Source organism: Hyla sarda, unplaced genomic scaffold, assembly GCF_029499605.1.
Source record: "Hyla sarda isolate aHylSar1 unplaced genomic scaffold, aHylSar1.hap1 scaffold_449, whole genome shotgun sequence".
Lineage (NCBI taxonomy): Eukaryota > Metazoa > Chordata > Amphibia > Anura > Hylidae > Hyla > Hyla sarda.
Genome location: NW_026610462.1, coordinates 32,013 through 54,388, shown reverse-complemented (window position 1 = coordinate 54,388; position 22,376 = coordinate 32,013). Strand labels below are relative to the sequence as shown.

Below are 22,376 nucleotides of genomic sequence, written 5' to 3'. Positions count from 1 at the left end.
GAGAGGGAGGAAGAAGAAGTTTATAAGAGACAGGATTAATTTGACACAAAATTTTGAAAGGACCAAGATAGCGTGGTCCCAACTTGTAGCTAGGGACACGGAAGCGGACATATTTAGCGGAGAGCCATACCTTGTCTCCAGGGGAAAAAACGGGGGGAGCTCTTCTTTTCTTATCCGCGAACTTCTTCATGCGTGATGAAGCCTGTAAGAGAGAATTTTGGGTCTCTCTCCATATGATGGAAAGGTCACGAGAAATTTCATCCACAGCGGGCAGACCAGAGGGCAAGGGAGTAGGGAGGGGGGGAAGAGGGTGACGGCCGTACACCACGAAAAATGGGGATTTGGAGGAAGACTCAGAGACCCTGAAGTTATACGAGAATTCGGCCCATGGGAGGAGATCTGCCCAGTCATCCTGGCGGGAGGAAACAAAATGTCGCAAATAATCACCCAAGATCTGGTTAATCCTTTCTACTTGTCCATTGGACTGGGGATGATATGCAGAAGAAAAATTTAATTTAATCTTGAGTTGTTTACAGAGAGCCCTCCAGAATTTAGACACGAATTGGACGCCTCTATCCGAGACAATCTGCGTAGGCAACCCGTGAAGACGAAAAATGTGTACAAAAAATTGTTTAGCCAACTGAGGCGCAGAAGGAAGACCAGGAAGAGGGATGAAATGTGCCATTTTGGAGAATCGATCAACGACCACCCAAATAACAGTGTTGCCATGGGATGGGGGTAAGTCAGTAATAAAATCCATACCAATCAGAGACCAAGGCTGTTCGGGGACAGGCAGAGGATGAAGAAAACCAGCGGGCTTCTGGCGAGGAGTCTTATCCCGGGCACAGATAGTGCAGGCTCGCACAAAGTCCACAACATCCGTCTCCAGAGTCGGCCACCAATAGAAGCGGGAGATGAGTTGCACAGATTTCTTGATACCCGCATGACCTGCGAGATGGGAGGAGTGACCCCATTTGAGGATTCCGAGGCGTTGGCGAGGAGAAACAAAGGTCTTTCCTGGAGGAGTCTGCCTGATGGAGGCAGGAGAAGTGGAGATCAGGCAGTCAGGTGGAATGATGTGTTGCGGAGAGAGTTCAACTTCTGAGGCATCCGAGGAACGAGAGAGAGCATCGGCCCTAATGTTCTTATCGGCAGGACGAAAGTGAATCTCAAAATTAAATCGGGCAAAGAACAGAGACCACCGGGCCTGGCGAGGATTCAGCCGTTGGGCAGACTGGAGGTAGGAGAGGTTCTTGTGGTCGGTGTAGATAATAACAGGAGAACTTGATCCCTCCAGCAGATGCCTCCATTCCTCAAGTGCTAATTTAATGGCTAGAAGCTCTCGATCCCCGATGGAGTAGTTCCTCTCCGCTGGAGAGAAGGTCCTAGAGAAAAAACCACAAGTGACAGCATGCCCGGAAGAATTTTTTTGTAGAAGAACAGCTCCAGCTCCCACTGAGGAGGCATCAACCTCCAATAGGAAGGGTTTGGAAGGGTCAGGTCTGGAGAGGACGGGAGCCGAAGAAAAGGCAGACTTGAGTCGTTTAAAGGCGTCTTCTGCTTGAGGGGGCCAGGACTTGGGATCAGCATTTTTTTTGGTTAAAGCCACGATAGGAGCCACAATGGTAGAAAAATGTGGAATAAATTGCCTGTAATAATTGGCGAACCCCAAAAAGCGTTGGATAGCACGGAGTCCGGAGGGGCGTGGCCAATCTAAGACGGCAGAGAGTTTGTCTGGATCCATCTGTAGTCCCTGGCCAGAGACCAAATATCCTAGAAAAGGAAGAGATTGGCATTCAAACAGACATTTCTCAATTTTGGCATAGAGTTGGTTGTCACGAAGTCTCTGAAGAACCATACGGACATGCTGGCGGTGTTCTTCTAGATTGGCAGAAAAAATTAGGATATCGTCCAGATATACAACAACACAGGAGTATAACAGATCACGAAAAATTTCATTGACAAAGTCTTGGAAGACGGCAGGGGCGTTGCACAGTCCAAAGGGCATGACCAGATACTCAAAGTGTCCATCTCTGGTGTTAAATGCCGTTTTCCACTCGTCCCCCTCTCTGATGCGGATGAGGTTATAGGCGCCTCTTAAGTCCAATTTAGTGAAGATGTGGGCACCTTGGAGGCGATCAAAGAGTTCAGAGATGAGGGGTAAGGGGTAGCGGTTCTTAACCGTGATTTTATTAAGACCGCGGTAGTCAATGCATGGACGTAGGGAGCCATCTTTTTTGGACACAAAGAAAAATCCGGCTCCGGCAGGAGAGGAGGATTTACGGATAAAGCCCTTTTTTAGATTCTCCTGGACATATTCGGACATGGCAAGAGTCTCTGGGGCAGAGAGAGGATAAATTCTGCCCCGGGGTGGAGTAGTGCCCGGGAGGAGGTCGATAGGGCAATCATAAGGCCTGTGAGGAGGTAGAGTCTCAGCTTGTTTTTTGCAGAAAACATCCGCGAAGTCCATATAGGCCTTAGGGAGACCGGTTACTGGAGGAACCACAGAGTTACGGCAAGGGTTACTGGGAACCGGTTTTAGACAGTTCTTGGAACAAGAGGACCCCCAACTCTTGATCTCCCCAGTGGACCAATCCAGGGTAGGGGAATGAAGTTGAAGCCAGGGAAGACCAAGGAGAATTTCCGAGGTGCAATTGGGGAGGACCAAAAGTTCAATCCTCTCATGATGAGATCCGATGCTCATAAGAAGGGGCTCCGTGCGGAAACGTATGGTACAGTCCAATCTTTCATTATTTACACAATTGATGTAGAGGGGTCTGGCGAGACTGGTCACCGGGATGTTGAACCTGTTGACGAGAGAGGCCAAAATAAAATTTCCTGCAGATCCAGAGTCCAAGAAGGCCACTGTAGAGAAGGAGAAGGCAGAGGCAGACATCCGCACAGGCACAGTAAGACGTGGAGAAGCAGAGTAGACATCAAGGACTGTCTCATCTTTGTGCGGAGTCAGCGTACGTCTTTCCAGGCGGGGAGGACGGATAGGACAATCTCTCAGGAAGTGTTCGGTACTAGCACAGTACAGGCAGAGGTTCTCCATACGGCGTCGTGTCCTCTCTTGAGGTGTCAGGCGAGACCGGTCGACCTGCATAGCCTCCACGGCGGGAGGCACAGGAACAGATTGCAGGGGACCAGAGGAGAGAGGAGCCGAGGAGAAGAAACGCCTCGTGCGAACAGAGTCCATATCTTGGCGGAGTTCCTGACGCCTTTCGGAAAAACGCATGTCAATGCGAGTGGCTAGGTGAATAAGTTCATGTAGATTAGCAGGAATTTCTCGTGCGGCCAGAACATCTTTAATGTTGCTGGATAGGCCTTTTTTGAAGGTCGCGCAGAGGGCCTCATTATTCCAGGACAATTCTGAAGCAAGAGTACGGAATTGTACGGCATACTCGCCAACGGAAGAATTACCCTGGACCAGGTTCAACAGGGCAGTCTCAGCAGAAGAGGCTCGGGCAGGTTCCTCAAAGACACTTCGGATTTCCGAGAAGAAGGAGTGTACAGAGGCAGTGACGGGGTCATTGCGGTCCCAGAGCGGTGTGGCCCATGACAGGGCTTTTCCGGACAGAAGGCAGACTACGAAAGCCACCTTAGACCTTTCGGTGGGAAACAGGTCCGACATCATCTCCAGATGCAGGGAACATTGGGAAAGAAAGCCACGGCAAAACTTAGAGTCCCCATCAAATTTATCCGGCAAGGATAAGCGTATCCCAGGAGCGGCCACTCGCTGCGGAGGAGGTGCAGGAGCTGGCGGAGGAGATGACTGCTGAAGCTGTGGTAGTAACTGTTGTAGCATAACGGTCAGTTGAGACAGCTGTTGGCCTTGTTGCGCTATCTGTTGTGACTGCTGGGCGACCACCGTGGTGAGGTCAGCGACAACTGGCAGAGGAACTTCAGCGGGATCCATGGCCGGATCTACTGTCACGATGCCGGCTGGCAGGTAGTGGATCCTCTGTGCCAGAGAGGGATTGGCGTGGACCGTGCTAGTGGACCGGTTCTAAGCCACTACTGGTTTTCACCAGAGCCCGCCGCAAAGCGGGATGGTCTTGCTGCGGCGGTAGTGACCAGGTCGTATCCACTAGCAACGGCTCACCTCTCTGGCTGCTGAAGATAGGCGCGGTACAAGGGAGTAGGCAAAAGCAAGGTCGGACGTAGCAGAAGGTCGGGGCAGGCAGCAAGGATCGTAGTCAGGGGCAACGGCAGAAGGTCTGGAAACACAGGCAAGGAACACACAAGGAACGCTTTCACTGGCACTAAGGCAACAAGATCCGGCAAGGGAGTGCAGGGGAAGTGAGGTGATATAGGGAAGTGCACAGGTGAACACACTGATTGGAACCACTGCGCCAATCAGCGGCGCAGTGGCCCTTTAAATCGCAGAGACCCGGCGCGCGCGCGCCCTAGGGAGCGGGGCCGCGCGCGCCGGGACAGAACAGACGGAGAGCGAGTCAGGTAGGGGAGCCGGGGTGCGCATCGCGAGCGGGCGCTACCCGCATCGCGAATCGCATCCCGGCTGGCAGCGGAATCGCAGCGCCCCGGGTCAGAGGACGTGACCGGAGCGCTGCCGCGGGGAGAGTGAAGCGAGCGCTCCGGGGAGGAGCGGGGACCCGGAGCGCTCGGCGTAACAGCTATGCTATTGTGCACCTACCTGATGCATCAGAAGGTGCGAGGCCCTTGCTAAATTCTGTGCACAGACTTTGAGATCTATGCTTTAGACTGTATCTAAACCTGCTCCAACATGGACTGACATTCTGGCCTACTTTCAGCCGATGCGACTTGTCTGTCGCTGAACAGTCGCTTTTTATGTATTCAGCACCTATGTATAATGTTGTAAAAATGCTCTAGAAGCTAAAGTCGCAGAAATGTCACACATATTTGGCCTGCAACTTTCTGTGCGACAAATTCAGACAGGAAAAATCAGTATAAATCCTTAGAAAATTATCCCCCAGTGTCTCCATCTGCTGGCGGTATTGAATAAGCATTGCTGCACTGATGGGGTATGCATTAGACGAAAAAAAAGAAGAAAAAGAAGAATAATACGCCCAGAAAAGAGGCGAAAAGGAGAAAAACGTAAAAAAACGTGAAAAAAAAGTAAGAGGAAGAGAAGGGAAAAAAAGGTGGAAATGGGTTTAAAAGTGATTTCGGCGGAGAAATATATATATATATATATATATATATATATATATATATATATATATATACGCGCACACACACACATATATATAAACGTATTCTCCGTTGAGATATTGCAGCCGCTGCTGTGTCCAGGCCCAGGAGCCTTAGCACTGTGCTGTGATGTCACTCAATACCACTGACATCACTAGGTGTAAACAACATCTCTCCTTTGCTGTGTATGTGACTATGGAGCTGTTTGGTGATGTCGTCTATTATGGCCTTCATAGAAGCAACAGGAGATTGTTGCATCCATCTAGAACCCTCAGAACTACAGTGCTATGATGTCACTCACTTCCACAGGCCTTGCAGAGTGTAAACAACAACAACCCAGCTTTGTTGTGTATGTAACCATAGGGATTTGTGATGTCACCTAGAACCTTCACAGCAGCGACAGCTTTATGAGGAGCATCAGCACTGCTCTGCCTGAGCAGAACCATCACCGCCATAGGTTGTCAAATAACCCGGGTTTAACCCACACAGGTAAGTCCAATGGGGTGCAGGCATGTCCTCTATGCTTACAGCTTCCCGTGGGTGTTGGTTTGATACCGTTTGGGGACAGCCAAGGAGGCATCTGCAGGCAACAAAGGTAGGTGTGTGCTTGTGTGTGTGTTTCCTATGCAGATCCTAAGCCCAGTGTCACATGCAAGTAGGAGGAGTAAGAAGGGTTCCTGGCAAATCCGGGTTATGGATTGCATTTAAAAAGGCCCCGTGGGAGTGCAATGGGCCCCTGTCTTGCTGCTTAGCAATAATGGTATGGGTTTAGGTTCTGCTGTGTGTACTGGTGGTTGACTGCCCCCCAGCCCAGAGTGTGCATGGAAAATTGTCTGGCAGCCTCCCTGACAGCAAGCAGTGATAGTGCCCATGAAGGGGACCTTGTTGGGCCCGCCCCTTTCACGGTTATCGCTTCTCGGCCTTTTGGCTAAGATCAAGTGTAGTATCTGTTCTTATCAGTTTAATATCTGATACGTCCCCTATCTGGGGACCATATATTAAATGGATTTTTGAGAACGGGGGCCGATTTCGAAGCTTGCTTCCGTCGCCCTATGCATTGACCCGATATGGCAGTATCTTCGGGTACAGTGCACCACCCCCTTACAGGGTTAAAAAGAAAGATTCCTACTTTCATTGCTACCTGCTTGCTGGCTAGCCAGCTAGCCAGCCCTGTGGGCCTTGCTGCTGCTGCTGCTGCAGCCAAAAAACAAAAGGTGGTGCTGCTGCTGCTTCTGCTTCTGCTTGTGTCTGGCCGCTGTTGGAGCGTCCAGGCACAGGACTTCTGCTGCTGCTGACTAAATGGCCTCCTTAATTGGATCATTTGAGTAGCCAGCAGCCAGCACACCTGTGCAGGTAGGGCATGACATGATAGGCAGCTGCCTTGATAGCGGGTGGGTGCTGAATGTTCCTAATTGACAAAATAAGATTAATGCTTATGAAGAAATATAAAATCTCATCCCTTCCCCAATATCGCGCCACACCCCTACCCCTTAATTCCCTGGTTGAACTTGATGGACATATGTCTTTTTTCGACCGTACTAACTATGTAAATATGTAACATAACATGGGGGGGTCTCCTGGCTGTTCACACAGGTGTGTCATTGCTGTACATTGACCATGCATTGCTTCTGTGGTATTGCAAAGGCAAAGACAAATGCTTCCAGCCATCCATTGCACTAATGGATTGGTCATCAGCTGGCTGTCTATGTCCCGCATCAATATAGACCAAAGTACAGAGGGTTAGGCTATGCTATTGTGCACCTACCTGATGCATCAGAAGGTGCGAGGCCCTTGCTAAATTCTGTGCACAGACTTTGAGATCTATGCTTTAGACTGTATCTAAACCTGCTCCAACATGGACTGACATTCTGGCCTACTTTCAGCCGATGCGACTTGTCTGTCGCTGAACAGTCGCTTTTTATGTATTCAGCACCTATGTATAATGTTGTAAAAATGCTCTAGAAGCTAAAGTCGCAGAAATGTCACACATATTTGGCCTGCAACTTTCTGTGCGACAAATTCAGACAGGAAAAATCAGTATAAATCCTTAGAAAATTATCCCCCAGTGTCTCCATCTGCTGGCGGTATTGAATAAGCATTGCTGCACTGATGGGGTATGCATTAGACGAAAAAAAAGAAGAAAAAGAAGAATAATACGCCCAGAAAAGAGGCGAAAAGGAGAAAAACGTAAAAAAACGTGAAAAAAAAGTAAGAGGAAGAGAATGGGAAAAAAAGGTGGAAATGGGTTTAAAAGTGATTTCGGCGGAGAAATATATATATATATATATATATATATATATATATATATATATACGCGCACACACACACATATATATAAACGTATTCTCCGTTGAGATATTGCAGCCGCTGCTGTGTCCAGGCCCAGGAGCCTTAGCACTGTGCTGTGATGTCACTCAATACCACTGACATCACTAGGTGTAAACAACATCTCTCCTTTGCTGTGTATGTGACTATGGAGCTGTTTGGTGATGTCGTCTATTATGGCCTTCATAGAAGCAACAGGAGATTGTTGCATCCATCTAGAACCCTCAGAACTACAGTGCTATGATGTCACTCACTTCCACAGGCCTTGCAGAGTGTAAACAACAACAACCCAGCTTTGTTGTGTATGTAACCATAGGGATTTGTGATGTCACCTAGAACCTTCACAGCAGCGACAGCTTTATGAGGAGCATCAGCACTGCTCTGCCTGAGCAGAACCATCACCGCCATAGGTTGTCAAATAACCCGGGTTTAACCCACACAGGTAAGTCCAATGGGGTGCAGGCATGTCCTCTATGCTTACAGCTTCCCGTGGGTGTTGGTTTGATACCGTTTGGGGACAGCCAAGGAGGCATCTGCAGGCAACAAAGGTAGGTGTGTGCTTGTGTGTGTGTTTCCTATGCAGATCCTAAGCCCAGTGTCACATGCAAGTAGGAGGAGTAAGAAGGGTTCCTGGCAAATCCGGGTTATGGATTGCATTTAAAAAGGCCCCGTGGGAGTGCAATGGGCCCCTGTCTTGCTGCTTAGCAATAATGGTATGGGTTTAGGTTCTGCTGTGTGTACTGGTGGTTGACTGCCCCCCAGCCCAGAGTGTGCATGGAAAATTGTCTGGCAGCCTCCCTGACAGCAAGCAGTGATAGTGCCCATGAAGGGGACCTTGTTGGGCCCGCCCCTTTCACGGTTATCGCTTCTCGGCCTTTTGGCTAAGATCAAGTGTAGTATCTGTTCTTATCAGTTTAATATCTGATACGTCCCCTATCTGGGGACCATATATTAAATGGATTTTTGAGAACGGGGGCCGATTTCGAAGCTTGCTTCCGTCGCCCTATGCATTGACCCGATATGGCAGTATCTTCGGGTACAGTGCACCACCCCCTTACAGGGTTAAAAAGAAAGATTCCTACTTTCATTGCTACCTGCTTGCTGGCTAGCCAGCTAGCCAGCCCTGTGGGCCTTGCTGCTGCTGCTGCTGCAGCCAAAAAACAAAAGGTGGTGCTGCTGCTGCTTCTGCTTCTGCTTGTGTCTGGCCGCTGTTGGAGCGTCCAGGCACAGGACTTCTGCTGCTGCTGACTAAATGGCCTCCTTAATTGGATCATTTGAGTAGCCAGCACACCTGTGCAGGTAGGGCATGACATGATAGGCAGCTGCCTTGATAGCGGGTGGGTGCTGAATGTTCCTAATTGACAAAATAAGATTAATGCTTATGAAGAAATATAAAATCTCATCCCTTCCCCAATATCGCGCCACACCCCTACCCCTTAATTCCCTGGTTGAACTTGATGGACATATGTCTTTTTTCGACCGTACTAACTATGTAACTATGTAACATAACATGGGGGGGGGGGGTCTCCTGGCTGTTCACACAGGTGTGTCATTGCTGTACATTGACCATGCATTGCTTCTGTGGTATTGCAAAGGCAAAGACAAATGCTTCCAGCCATCCATTGCACTAATGGATTGGTCATCAGCTGGCTGTCTATGTCCCGCATCAATATAGACCAAAGTACAGAGGGTTAGGCTATGCTATTGTGCACCTACCTGATGCATCAGAAGGTGCGAGGCCCTTGCTAAATTCTGTGCACAGACTTTGAGATCTATGCTTTAGACTGTATCTAAACCTGCTCCAACATGGACTGACATTCTGGCCTACTTTCAGCCGATGCGACTTGTCTGTCGCTGAACAGTCGCTTTTTATGTATTCAGCACCTATGTATAATGTTGTAAAAATGCTCTAGAAGCTAAAGTCGCAGAAATGTCACACATATTTGGCCTGCAACTTTCTGTGCGACAAATTCAGACAGGAAAAATCAGTATAAATCCTTAGAAAATTATCCCCCAGTGTCTCCATCTGCTGGCGGTATTGAATAAGCATTGCTGCACTGATGGGGTATGCATTAGACGAAAAAAAAGAAGAAAAAGAAGAATAATACGCCCAGAAAAGAGGCGAAAAGGAGAAAAACGTAAAAAAACGTGAAAAAAAAGTAAGAGGAAGAGAAGGGAAAAAAAGGTGGAAATGGGTTTAAAAGTGATTTCGGCGGAGAAATATATATATATATATATATATATATATATATATATATATATATACGCGCACACACACACATATATATAAACGTATTCTCCGTTGAGATATTGCAGCCGCTGCTGTGTCCAGGCCCAGGAGCCTTAGCACTGTGCTGTGATGTCACTCAATACCACTGACATCACTAGGTGTAAACAACATCTCTCCTTTGCTGTGTATGTGACTATGGAGCTGTTTGGTGATGTCGTCTATTATGGCCTTCATAGAAGCAACAGGAGATTGTTGCATCCATCTAGAACCCTCAGAACTACAGTGCTATGATGTCACTCACTTCCACAGGCCTTGCAGAGTGTAAACAACAACAACCCAGCTTTGTTGTGTATGTAACCATAGGGATTTGTGATGTCACCTAGAACCTTCACAGCAGCGACAGCTTTATGAGGAGCATCAGCACTGCTCTGCCTGAGCAGAACCATCACCGCCATAGGTTGTCAAATAACCCGGGTTTAACCCACACAGGTAAGTCCAATGGGGTGCAGGCATGTCCTCTATGCTTACAGCTTCCCGTGGGTGTTGGTTTGATACCGTTTGGGGACAGCCAAGGAGGCATCTGCAGGCAACAAAGGTAGGTGTGTGCTTGTGTGTGTGTTTCCTATGCAGATCCTAAGCCCAGTGTCACATGCAAGTAGGAGGAGTAAGAAGGGTTCCTGGCAAATCCGGGTTATGGATTGCATTTAAAAAGGCCCCGTGGGAGTGCAATGGGCCCCTGTCTTGCTGCTTAGCAATAATGGTATGGGTTTAGGTTCTGCTGTGTGTACTGGTGGTTGACTGCCCCCCAGCCCAGAGTGTGCATGGAAAATTGTCTGGCAGCCTCCCTGACAGCAAGCAGTGATAGTGCCCATGAAGGGGACCTTGTTGGGCCCGCCCCTTTCACGGTTATCGCTTCTCGGCCTTTTGGCTAAGATCAAGTGTAGTATCTGCATTTGGTCTGGTCGGAAGGTGTCTGTGGTACCCCGCTTCTCGGCCTTGGGGGATTGTCTCTCCTTACGGAGGGACTTCACCCCCTTGCTGCTATTGGGGAGCGGGCTTAGTCCACAGACAACGGGTTGCGATCCCCCTGTCTCTGGGACCTTGTGTCTCAGAAGGCATTTTCGGTACGTTGAGCGTTACCTGTAGCTTCGGAAGCACCTAGGGTACCCCCGACCTCTGCCTTGGGTAAGGGTTCCGCTTTTATAGCGGGATTCCGAGCCCCTGCTGCTATTGGGGAAGGGGCTTAGTCCCTGGGTGTGGAAGATGCCGTTCTCCTGGGCTTTCCCCTCTGGGGAAATGTCGATGCGAAATACCATCCGCATAGAGGTGTCGGAGAGCCATCGTCAGTTGAAGAACCTCCGCTTCATTGCGGAGGTGATTCTTCTTGACTACTTCCGCCTCAATAGGGAGGACATCCTGTGTCTAAATGACCAGGAAAGCCGTGGCCTGTATACCGTCACCTTCACGGCCACGGCGTGTTGCGATAACATCTATGCAACCTTGTCTGGTGCGGACCAGAGGGACGATCGACTCGACGGTCTTTCGTTCCAGTTCCTCTATGGTGAGGAACATATACCGTTGGTGGTGGCTATGCACAGCCCTCATGTGACCACGGAGGATATAGCCACTTTTCTTCGACGATACTGCGAAGAGGTGCGATTCGCAAACAAAATCTTGAACTCCGTGCGGTTCTGGAACGGCAAGAGGAAGTTCTGGGTCAAGCTCCGTAAGGATCCCGGTGGTATTGGGGGTCTTTGCCATCCGCCCCCAAATTTTGCCATCGGGAGAGTTCGGGGCTTCCTGTTCTATCCTCAAATGCCTATGTATTGCCGAAATTGCTTGAGGTTTGGCCACACCCAGGAGACCTGCGGCGCGGAGCGTGTGATTCGCTGCAATAGGTGTGGCCAAGAAGGTCACATAGCCTCAAGATGTAGCCATACGATAAGGTGCAACCTCTGCGGAGAGGAAAATCACGATTTTAATTCCTGTCCCCATAAAGCAAAAACTACGATGGGTGGGTCAAGGCTGGGCCCACCCAAAGAGGGGACAGGACAAAAGACGTCCTTTTTTAAGATGCCCAAACCCCAGATGGCAGGTACTGATGGGTCCAGGCCCAAGACCTCTGGTGCTCCATCGGGGGGCCCACCGGTGGTAGTGCTAGGGGGAGGCCATGGGGATTCCACGAAGCCCGGGCGGGTGATCGAGTTTACTGCCCGGGAAATTGAAAGACGTCGATCGACTTCCTACCTGGCTCAAGAGCCCGCCAAAACTTCTGAAGGGGGCTCACCTGTGGCGGGTGGCAGCCGACGGGCCTCGGTGGGGGCAGAGGTGGACCCAAAATTGCAGCATAAGCCAGGTACTGGCTTGGCCCAGGGTCGCCCTGCTCCGGACGAAGAGGCCCCGGTGAAAGCCCGCCGGAAGGGGAGCCAGGTGGCCAGGTCTGAGCCCGGTCCTGTTACTCCGCCTATACAGGACAGGGCCAAGAAGACAAGTGGCGCCAAACCAGGGTTTGCTGCCCCGCCAGCAGTGGACCCGGTGGGTAAAACTGGCCATCGTCGATCGATGGGGAAGTTGGAGCAACAGTCCTCAGCAACGCTTGCTGGGGAACAAGCGATGAAAACTTCCCAAGGTAGCGGCAAAGGTTCCGGAAAAGAGGCCTCACAGGCCCCTGTGCAGCAGTTCCAGTCGTCAAAAGATGAAAGAAGACGCAGATCCATCAGCCGGGGGCCAGAGATTACATCGAGTGAGAGCAACACAGAGGATATGGACAGCAGTGTGACATTTAAAAGACAAAGAGAAGAAGAAGAGGAAGACATTCAAAGGAAAGCGGCGTGCCGTAGTTCGGACGAGAGCGAGCTCAGGGTCGGGGCATCATCGATCTCAAGCTCCGACCCTCAGAACATCAAGGAGCTGATGACCCCGCAGGCGGGGGATGACGGTACGCAGCTTATTATTGACTTTGATTCTCCAAGCACGGACTCTCCATAAACTATGCCTATCCCTGTAAAAATTGCCTCACTCAATGTGAGGTCCTTAAAGAGCCCTGATCGCAGGGCTGCTTTATTTTCTTATCTAGAGACATGTGACTTTGACCTTTGCCTGCTACAAGAATGTGGAATCCCTAGTAAAATGGACTATAAAGACTTAAAAGAAGACTGGAAGCTGGGCCCATCCATATGGTCCGGTGCAAATGACTGTCGTTCTGTGGGTGTTGGGCTGCTCTGCCGAGGCCAGTCCTTTTCTATTCATACAGTAACTGAGATTGTGCCTGGCAGAGCTCTTTTAATTCATCTATATTTTAATGGACTTTTAATTCGTGTTTTAAATGTGTATGCCCCTCCTGATAAACAGGAGCGGGCAGAACTATTTGAAATTTTACCACTGTTTTGTGTTGGGTCTTCCCCCCTGCTGGTGGGAGGTGATTTTAACTGCATACGTGATGGGGAACACCGGCAGGGTGGGGATATTAATCGTAAAGACCGCACTTCTTACCTGCTTAAAAATTTTATTGATGATTTTAATTTGAAAGATTGCTGGAAGGATCTCTTGCCGGAGGACCCGGGCGCCACATGGTCCAATGGAAGAGTGAGCTCCAGAATCGATTTTATTTTTTCCTCTAGAGCTTTTAAACCCCTGAAATGCACGCTCGAGCAGAATATCTTCTCTGATCATAAGCTCCTCTTGGTGGGCCTGGAGCTAGAGGGGGAGCAAAAAGCAAAAAGGGGCCTCTGGAGATTAAACACCACACTCCTAGAGGACCCTGAGATAAAAGAGGAGTTTGTGCGGACCTACCAATGCTGGCAATCACAAAGAAAACCCCATGAGCCTATGCTGCACTGGTGGGAGGGCACCAAATCTAAAATCAGATTTTTTTTTATCAAAGCAGGTAAGAAGAAGGCAAAAATGGAAAAACAGTGGTTTTATGTTCTTAACATGCGTTTAAATGTACTTTTTAAATTGAAAGAAGCTGGTATGGATGTAGAAAATGATATTTTAAACCTTAAAACTGAAATAAAACATGCCATAGAAAAGAAAGGGAAACAAATCATTTTTAACTCACATGTGCAGCACCTGGAGGAGGGCGAGAAATGTTCCCGTTTCTTTTTTAAAAAAGTGATGAATAGGAGGGATATCATCCAAAACCTTGAGGGTGAATCCACTCCAAAAGGCATGTTAGATGCAGTTTTTAACTTCTACCAGCTTCTTTTTAATAAGAAAGATCTTAATCCATCCTTTTTAGAACATGTTCTTAATTCCCTTGATTTTAAGCTAGATGTTTTAGACCAGGAGGTTTTATCCCGTGATCTTAACTTAGATGAACTTTTATTTGTTTTTAAAAGTTTTTCTAGTGGGAAGGCCCCTGGGGAAGATGGTTTACCCATCGAATTTTATTTAGCTTTTTGGGATATTTTAAAGGATGATATGGTTTTATTGTATAAAGAAACTTTTATTGTTAATGAACTTCCCCCTTCCTGGAGGAGGGGGATTGTATCATTACTTTTTAAAAAGGGTGAAAAGGATATGCTAAAAAATTGGCGCCCCATCACACTTTTAAATGTCGATTATAAAGTTTTAGCCAAGTTATTAGCTGTCCGTTTTAAACCTTTTATTCATAAATTAATTCACCCAAATCAGGTTTGTGGGGTACCTGGAAGGTCTATAGCTGAATCCCTAAATATTTTAAGAGATGTTTTATGGTATTTTAAGGATAGAAATCAAACTGTAGCAATTTTATCCTTAGACTTTGAAAAAGCCTTTGATAGGGTCTCCCATGAATACCTGTTTTTAGTTCTTAAAAAGATGGCAGTGCCTGAAACGATTTTAAGCCGAATCATGCTTTTATACCGATCCTGTTTTAGTCAAGTCTCTGTTAATGGCTTTTTAACCAGCGGTGTTCCTCTTTTATCAGGTGTCAAACAGGGCTGCCCCCTGTCCCCACTCCTTTTTATTTGCGCAATCGAACCACTGATGGCCCTCCTCAGAAAAGACCGGGTAGTAAGAGGCGTACCGATACCTGGTGGAGGAGGGACCCATCTAAAGGTGTTGGGGTACATGGATGATGTCACCATACTGTGCCCGGACTCTCCATCCATGAGGGGGGCATTGAGGAACACCAGCTATTTCTGCGAGGTCTCTGGTTTTAAGCTAAACACAGATAAATGTGACTGTTTTTATATTGGCTCCTGGGATTCATCCATCACCCCAGGAGTTACAATGCAACAGGATCAAATTAAAGTTTTAGGTATTGTTTTTAACCAGGTCAATGATGGGAGCCCTAACTGGGATTCAGCTATAGCTAAGATGGAGAAGAAGATTTTAATGTGGAATCTTAGAAACCTTACCATGGAGGGGAAGATTTTAATAATAAAGATGGTTTTACTCCCTATTATGCTATACATTGCCATGGTATTTCCTCCATCTATTTTATACATTAAAAAAGTAACTAGAATTGTTTTTACTTTTTTATGGGGTTCAAAAATGGAGAAATTAAAGCGTGATTTTATGTACAAAAGTAAAGATAATGGCGGGAAAGATGTTCCTAACCTTTTTACTTTCTTTTACATAAAGTATTTCTGTTTCTGTTTTAAAATTATTAAATCCGATGGCATTTTTAGCTGCTTTTTAAGGTACGCTGCGGGCATGGTTTTTAAAAGATGGTTGCGCATCCCTCTGAACGCTCCGGTGCTTCTGTGTCCCCCAAAACATTATGTGGTGTTGGAAAAGACAGTCAGGCTCCTAGGTCTCCAAGATTTGGAGTCTGACATACTGGGGGACCAGAGAAAGGTATCAAAGGTCCTCAGGCGGAGTGAGGTTACCCTGGCAGTGTCCAATTTCACACAGGCAAGATCCAAAAAGGTATGGCGGAACGTGTACGGGAAGTTTCTGGCGAATGTACACAGGGATCTTGCCTGGGCAATCGTCCACCAGTGCCTCCCTACTCGTGAGTTCCAGCACAGGCGAGGACTGGTGGCGAGAGCCAAGTGCCCGAGAGATGGCTGCGGAGTGGACGAAACGGTGCTGCACATATTTTGGAACTGCCCTTTTGCACGGGAGCTTTGGAGGAAGGTAGGCCCACTTTTGAAGTGGGCCTGCGGCCTAAAAGATTTTAATCACGAATGTGTCTTTTACGGTCTTTTTAACTGCCCCAATTTTAAACAGCAGATCTGCTGGATGATTATTAATTGTTTTAAAAATGCCATCTGGAAAGTTAGGAACATCTTACTTTTTAAACATGATTTTATTGATGTTAAAAACTGTATAAAGCTGGCCCTGAGTGAGATGTACATCTATTACCTAAGAGACAAGAAACAGTTGGGGGCCAGCGAGGCAGCATCCATGTGGTGTCTGCCTCTATGGAACGAAATAACAATATAATCAGTTTTTATGACATTTGTATAATGTTTTATCCTGCCATTTTTATTTTTTCTCCTTTTATTACTGGTTTTATTATTTGTATTTTAAAACTTTTGTGAACCTTTTATTATTTTGCATTTTAAATTTTGTATGGTTTCTTATTTATTCAATAAAATTTTGTTGAAACCTTATCTGTTCTTATCAGTTTAATATCTGATACGTCCCCTATCTGGGGACCATATATTAAATGGATTTTTGAGAACGGGGGCCGATTTCGAAGCTTGCTTCCGTCGCCCTATGCATTGACCCGATATGGCAGTATCCTCGGGTACAGTGCACCACCCCCTTACAGGGTTAAAAAGAAAGATTCCTACTTTCATTGCTACCTGCTTGCTGGCTAGCCAGCTAGCCAGCCCTGTGGGCCTTGCTGCTGCTGCAGCCAAAAAACAAAAGGTGGTGCTGCTGCTGCTTCTGCTTCTGCTTGTGTCTGGCCGCTGTTGGAGCGTCCAGGCACAGGACTTCTGCTGCTGCTGACTAAATGGCCTCCTTAATTGGATCATTTGAGTAGCCAGCACACCTGTGCAGGTAGGGCATGACATGATAGGCAGCTGCCTTGATAGCGGGTGGGTGCTGAATGTTCCTAATTGACAAAATAAGATTAATGCTTATGAAGAAATATAAAATCTCATCCCTTCCCCAATATCGCGCCACACCCCTACCCCTTAATTCCCTGGTTGAACTTGATGGACATATGTCTTTTTTCGACCGTACTAACTATGTAACTATGTAACATAACATGGGGGGGGGGGGTCTCCTGGCTGTTCACACAGGTGTGTCATTGCTGTACATTGACCATGCATTGCTTCTGTGGTATTGCAAAGGCAAAGACAAATGCTTCCAGCCATCCATTGCACTAATGGATTGGTCATCAGCTGGCTGTCTATGTCCCGCATCAATATAGACCAAAGTACAGAGGGTTAGGCTATGCTATTGTGCACCTACCTGATGCATCAGAAGGTGCGAGGCCCTTGCTAAATTCTGTGCACAGACTTTGAGATCTATGCTTTAGACTGTATCTAAACCTGCTCCAACATGGACTGACATTCTGGCCTACTTTCAGCCGATGCGACTTGTCTGTCGCTGAACAGTCGCTTTTTATGTATTCAGCACCTATGTATAATGTTGTAAAAATGCTCTAGAAGCTAAAGTCGCAGAAATGTCACACATATTTGGCCTGCAACTTTCTGTGCGACAAATTCAGACAGGAAAAATCAGTATAAATCCTTAGAAAATTATCCCCCAGTGTCTCCATCTGCTGGCGGTATTGAATAAGCATTGCTGCACTGATGGGGTATGCATTAGACGAAAAAAAAGAAGAAAAAGAAGAATAATACGCCCAGAAAAGAGGCGAAAAGGAGAAAAACGTAAAAAAACGTGAAAAAAAAGTAAGAGGAAGAGAAGGGAAAAAAAGGTGGAAATGGGTTTAAAAGTGATTTCGGCGGAGAAATATATATATATATATATATATATATATATATATATATATATATACGCGCACACACACACATATATATAAACGTATTCTCCGTTGAGATATTGCAGCCGCTGCTGTGTCCAGGCCCAGGAGCCTTAGCACTGTGCTGTGATGTCACTCAATACCACTGACATCACTAGGTGTAAACAACATCTCTCCTTTGCTGTGTATGTGACTATGGAGCTGTTTGGTGATGTCGTCTATTATGGCCTTCATAGAAGCAACAGGAGATTGTTGCATCCATCTAGAACCCTCAGAACTACAGTGCTATGATGTCACTCACTTCCACAGGCCTTGCAGAGTGTAAACAACAACAACCCAGCTTTGTTGTGTATGTAACCATAGGGATTTGTGATGTCACCTAGAACCTTCACAGCAGCGACAGCTTTATGAGGAGCATCAGCACTGCTCTGCCTGAGCAGAACCATCACCGCCATAGGTTGTCAAATAACCCGGGTTTAACCCACACAGGTAAGTCCAATGGGGTGCAGGCATGGCATGTCCTCTATGCTTACAGCTTCCCGTGGGTGTTGGTTTGATACCGTTTGGGGACAGCCAAGGAGGCATCTGCAGGCAACAAAGGTAGGTGTGTGCTTGTGTGTGTGTTTCCTATGCAGATCCTAAGCCCAGTGTCACATGCAAGTAGGAGGAGTAAGAAGGGTTCCTGGCAAATCCGGGTTATGGGTTGCATTTAAAAAGGCCCCGTGGGAGTGCAATGGGCCCCTGTCTTGCTGCTTAGCAATAATGGTATGGGTTTAGGTTCTGCTGTGTGTACTGGTGGTTGACTGCCCCCCAGCCCAGAGTGTGCATGGAAAATTGTCTGGCAGCCTCCCTGACAGCAAGCAGTGATAGTGCCCATGAAGGGGACCTTGTTGGGCCCGCCCCTTTCACGGATATCGCTTCTCGGCCTTTTGGCTAAGATCAAGTGTAGTATCTGTTCTTATCAGTTTAATATCTGATACGTCCCCTATCTGGGGACCATATATTAAATGGATTTTTGAGAACGGGGGCCGATTTCGAAGCTTGCTTCCGTCGCCCTATGCATTGACCCGATATGGCAGTATCTTCGGGTACAGTGCACCACCCCCTTACAGGGTTAAAAAGAAAGATTCCTACTTTCATTGCTACCTGCTTGCTGGCTAGCCAGCTAGCCAGCCCTGTGGGCCTTGCTGCTGCTGCTGCTGCAGCCAAAAAACAAAAGGTGGTGCTGCTGCTGCTTCTGCTTCTGCTTGTGTCTGGCCGCTGTTGGAGCGTCCAGGCACAGGACTTCTGCTGCTGCTGACTAAATGGCCTCCTTAATTGGATCATTTGAGTAGCCAGCACACCTGTGCAGGTAGGGCATGACATGATAGGCAGCTGCCTTGATAGCGGGTGGGTGCTGAATGTTCCTAATTGACAAAATAAGATTAATGCTTATGAAGAAATATAAAATCTCATCCCTTCCCCAATATCGCGCCACACCCCTACCCCTTAATTCCCTGGTTGAACTTGATGGACATATGTCTTTTTTCGACCGTACTAACTATGTAACTATGTAACATAACATGGGGGGGGGGGGGTCTCCTGGCTGTTCACACAGGTGTGTCATTGCTGTACATTGACCATGCATTGCTTCTGTGGTATTGCAAAGGCAAAGACAAATGCTTCCAGCCATCCATTGCACTAATGGATTGGTCATCAGCTGGCTGTCTATGTCCCGCATCAATATAGACCAAAGTACAGAGGGTTAGGCTATGCTATTGTGCACCTACCTGATGCATCAGAAGGTGCGAGGCCCTTGCTAAATTCTGTGCACAGACTTTGAGATCTATGCTTTAGACTGTATCTAAACCTGCTCCAACATGGACTGACATTCTGGCCTACTTTCAGCCGATGCGACTTGTCTGTCGCTGAACAGTCGCTTTTTATGTATTCAGCACCTATGTATAATGTTGTAAAAATGCTCTAGAAGCTAAAGTCGCAGAAATGTCACACATATTTGGCCTGCAACTTTCTGTGCGACAAATTCAGACAGGAAAAATCAGTATAAATCCTTAGAAAATTATCCCCCAGTGTCTCCATCTGCTGGCGGTATTGAATAAGCATTGCTGCACTGATGGGGTATGCATTAGACGAAAAAAAAGAAGAAAAAGAAGAATAATACGCCCAGAAAAGAGGCGAAAAGGAGAAAAACGTAAAAAAACGTGAAAAAAAAGTAAGAGGAAGAGAAGGGAAAAAAAGGTGGAAATGGGTTTAAAAGTGATTTCGGCGGAGAAATATATATATATATATATATATATATATATATATATATATATATATATACGCGCACACACACACATATATATAAACGTATTCTCCGTTGAGATATTGCAGCCGCTGCTGTGTCCAGGCCCAGGAGCCTTAGCACTGTGCTGTGATGTCACTCAATACCACTGACATCACTAGGTGTAAACAACATCTCTCCTTTGCTGTGTATGTGACTATGGAGCTGTTTGGTGATGTCGTCTATTATGGCCTTCATAGAAGCAACAGGAGATTGTTGCATCCATCTAGAACCCTCAGAACTACAGTGCTATGATGTCACTCACTTCCACAGGCCTTGCAGAGTGTAAACAACAACAACCCAGCTTTGTTGTGTATGTAACCATAGGGATTTGTGATGTCACCTAGAACCTTCACAGCAGCGACAGCTTTATGAGGAGCATCAGCACTGCTCTGCCTGAGCAGAACCATCACCGCCATAGGTTGTCAAATAACCCGGGTTTAACCCACACAGGTAAGTCCAATGGGGTGCAGGCATGTCCTCTATGCTTACAGCTTCCCGTGGGTGTTGGTTTGATACCGTTTGGGGACAGCCAAGGAGGCATCTGCAGGCAACAAAGGTAGGTGTGTGCTTGTGTGTGTGTTTCCTATGCAGATCCTAAGCCCAGTGTCACATGCAAGTAGGAGGAGTAAGAAGGGTTCCTGGCAAATCCGGGTTATGGATTGCATTTAAAAAGGCCCCGTGGGAGTGCAATGGGCCCCTGTCTTGCTGCTTAGCAATAATGGTATGGGTTTAGGTTCTGCTGTGTGTACTGGTGGTTGACTGCCCCCCAGCCCAGAGTGTGCATGGAAAATTGTCTGGCAGCCTCCCTGACAGCAAGCAGTGATAGTGCCCATGAAGGGGACCTTGTTGGGCCCGCCCCTTTCACGGTTATCGCTTCTCGGCCTTTTGGCTAAGATCAAGTGTAGTATCTGTTCTTATCAGTTTAATATCTGATACGTCCCCTATCTGGGGACCATATATTAAATGGATTTTTGAGAACGGGGGCCGATTTCGAAGCTTGCTTCCGTCGCCCTATGCATTGACCCGATATGGCAGTATCTTCGGGTACAGTGCACCACCCCCTTACAGGGTTAAAAAGAAAGATTCCTACTTTCATTGCTACCTGCTTGCTGGCTAGCCAGCTAGCCAGCCCTGTGGGCCTTGCTGCTGCTGCTGCTGCAGCCAAAAAACAAAAGGTGGTGCTGCTGCTGCTTCTGCTTCTGCTTGTGTCTGGCCGCTGTTGGAGCGTCCAGGCACAGGACTTCTGCTGCTGCTGACTAAATGGCCTCCTTAATTGGATCATTTGAGTAGCCAGCACACCTGTGCAGGTAGGGCATGACATGATAGGCAGCTGCCTTGATAGCGGGTGGGTGCTGAATGTTCCTAATTGACAAAATAAGATTAATGCTTATGAAGAAATATAAAATCTCATCCCTTCCCCAATATCGCGCCACACCCCTACCCCTTAATTCCCTGGTTGAACTTGATGGACATATGTCTTTTTTCGACCGTACTAACTATGTAACTATGTAACATAACATGGGGGGGGGGGGGTCTCCTGGCTGTTCACACAGGTGTGTCATTGCTGTACATTGACCATGCATTGCTTCTGTGGTATTGCAAAGGCAAAGACAAATGCTTCCAGCCATCCATTGCACTAATGGATTGGTCATCAGCTGGCTGTCTATGTCCCGCATCAATATAGACCAAAGTACAGAGGGTTAGGCTATGCTATTGTGCACCTACCTGATGCATCAGAAGGTGCGAGGCCCTTGCTAAATTCTGTGCACAGACTTTGAGATCTATGCTTTAGACTGTATCTAAACCTGCTCCAACATGGACTGACATTCTGGCCTACTTTCAGCCGATGCGACTTGTCTGTCGCTGAACAGTCGCTTTTTATGTATTCAGCACCTATGTATAATGTTGTAAAAATGCTCTAGAAGCTAAAGTCGCAGAAATGTCACACATATTTGGCCTGCAACTTTCTGTGCGACAAATTCAGACAGGAAAAATCAGTATAAATCCTTAGAAAATTATCCCCCAGTGTCTCCATCTGCTGGCGGTATTGAATAAGCATTGCTGCACTGATGGGGTATGCATTAGACGAAAAAAAAGAAGAAAAAGAAGAATAATACGCCCAGAAAAGAGGCGAAAAGGAGAAAAACGTAAAAAAACGTGAAAAAAAAGTAAGAGGAAGAGAAGGGAAAAAAAGGTGGAAATGGGTTTAAAAGTGATTTCGGCGGAGAAATATATATATATATATATATATATATACGCGCACACACACACATATATATAAACGTATTCTCCGTTGAGATATTGCAGCCGCTGCTGTGTCCAGGCCCAGGAGCCTTAGCACTGTGCTGTGATGTCACTCAATACCACTGACATCACTAGGTGTAAACAACATCTCTCCTTTGCTGTGTATGTGACTATGGAGCTGTTTGGTGATGTCGTCTATTATGGCC

General features: G+C 47.1%; 5 non-coding genes and 1 pseudogene across 5 annotated transcripts; all 6 read left to right on the top strand.

Moving 5' to 3' along the window:
* The first annotated feature begins 6,083 nt into the window (after window positions 1–6,083).
* On the top strand, window positions 6,084–6,274 carry LOC130335311 (U2 spliceosomal RNA). Its single transcript, XR_008876962.1, has one exon. It is a non-coding gene; the product is annotated as a U2 spliceosomal RNA (small nuclear RNA).
* Window positions 6,275–8,361: 2,087 nt separating this feature from the next.
* LOC130335310 (U2 spliceosomal RNA) lies at window positions 8,362–8,552 on the top strand. Its single transcript, XR_008876961.1, has one exon. It is a non-coding gene; the product is annotated as a U2 spliceosomal RNA (small nuclear RNA).
* A 2,086-nt stretch (window positions 8,553–10,638) lies between these two features.
* On the top strand, window positions 10,639–10,856 carry LOC130335299 (U2 spliceosomal RNA; annotated as a pseudogene).
* Window positions 10,857–16,242: 5,386 nt separating this feature from the next.
* LOC130335287 (U2 spliceosomal RNA) lies at window positions 16,243–16,428 on the top strand. The gene has a single exon (XR_008876947.1). It is a non-coding gene; the product is annotated as a U2 spliceosomal RNA (small nuclear RNA).
* Window positions 16,429–18,513: 2,085 nt separating this feature from the next.
* LOC130335309 (U2 spliceosomal RNA) lies at window positions 18,514–18,704 on the top strand. Its single transcript, XR_008876960.1, has one exon. It is a non-coding gene; the product is annotated as a U2 spliceosomal RNA (small nuclear RNA).
* Window positions 18,705–20,795: 2,091 nt separating this feature from the next.
* Window positions 20,796–20,986, top strand: LOC130335308 (U2 spliceosomal RNA). Its single transcript, XR_008876959.1, has one exon. It is a non-coding gene; the product is annotated as a U2 spliceosomal RNA (small nuclear RNA).
* The last annotated feature ends 1,390 nt before the right edge of the window (window positions 20,987–22,376 follow it).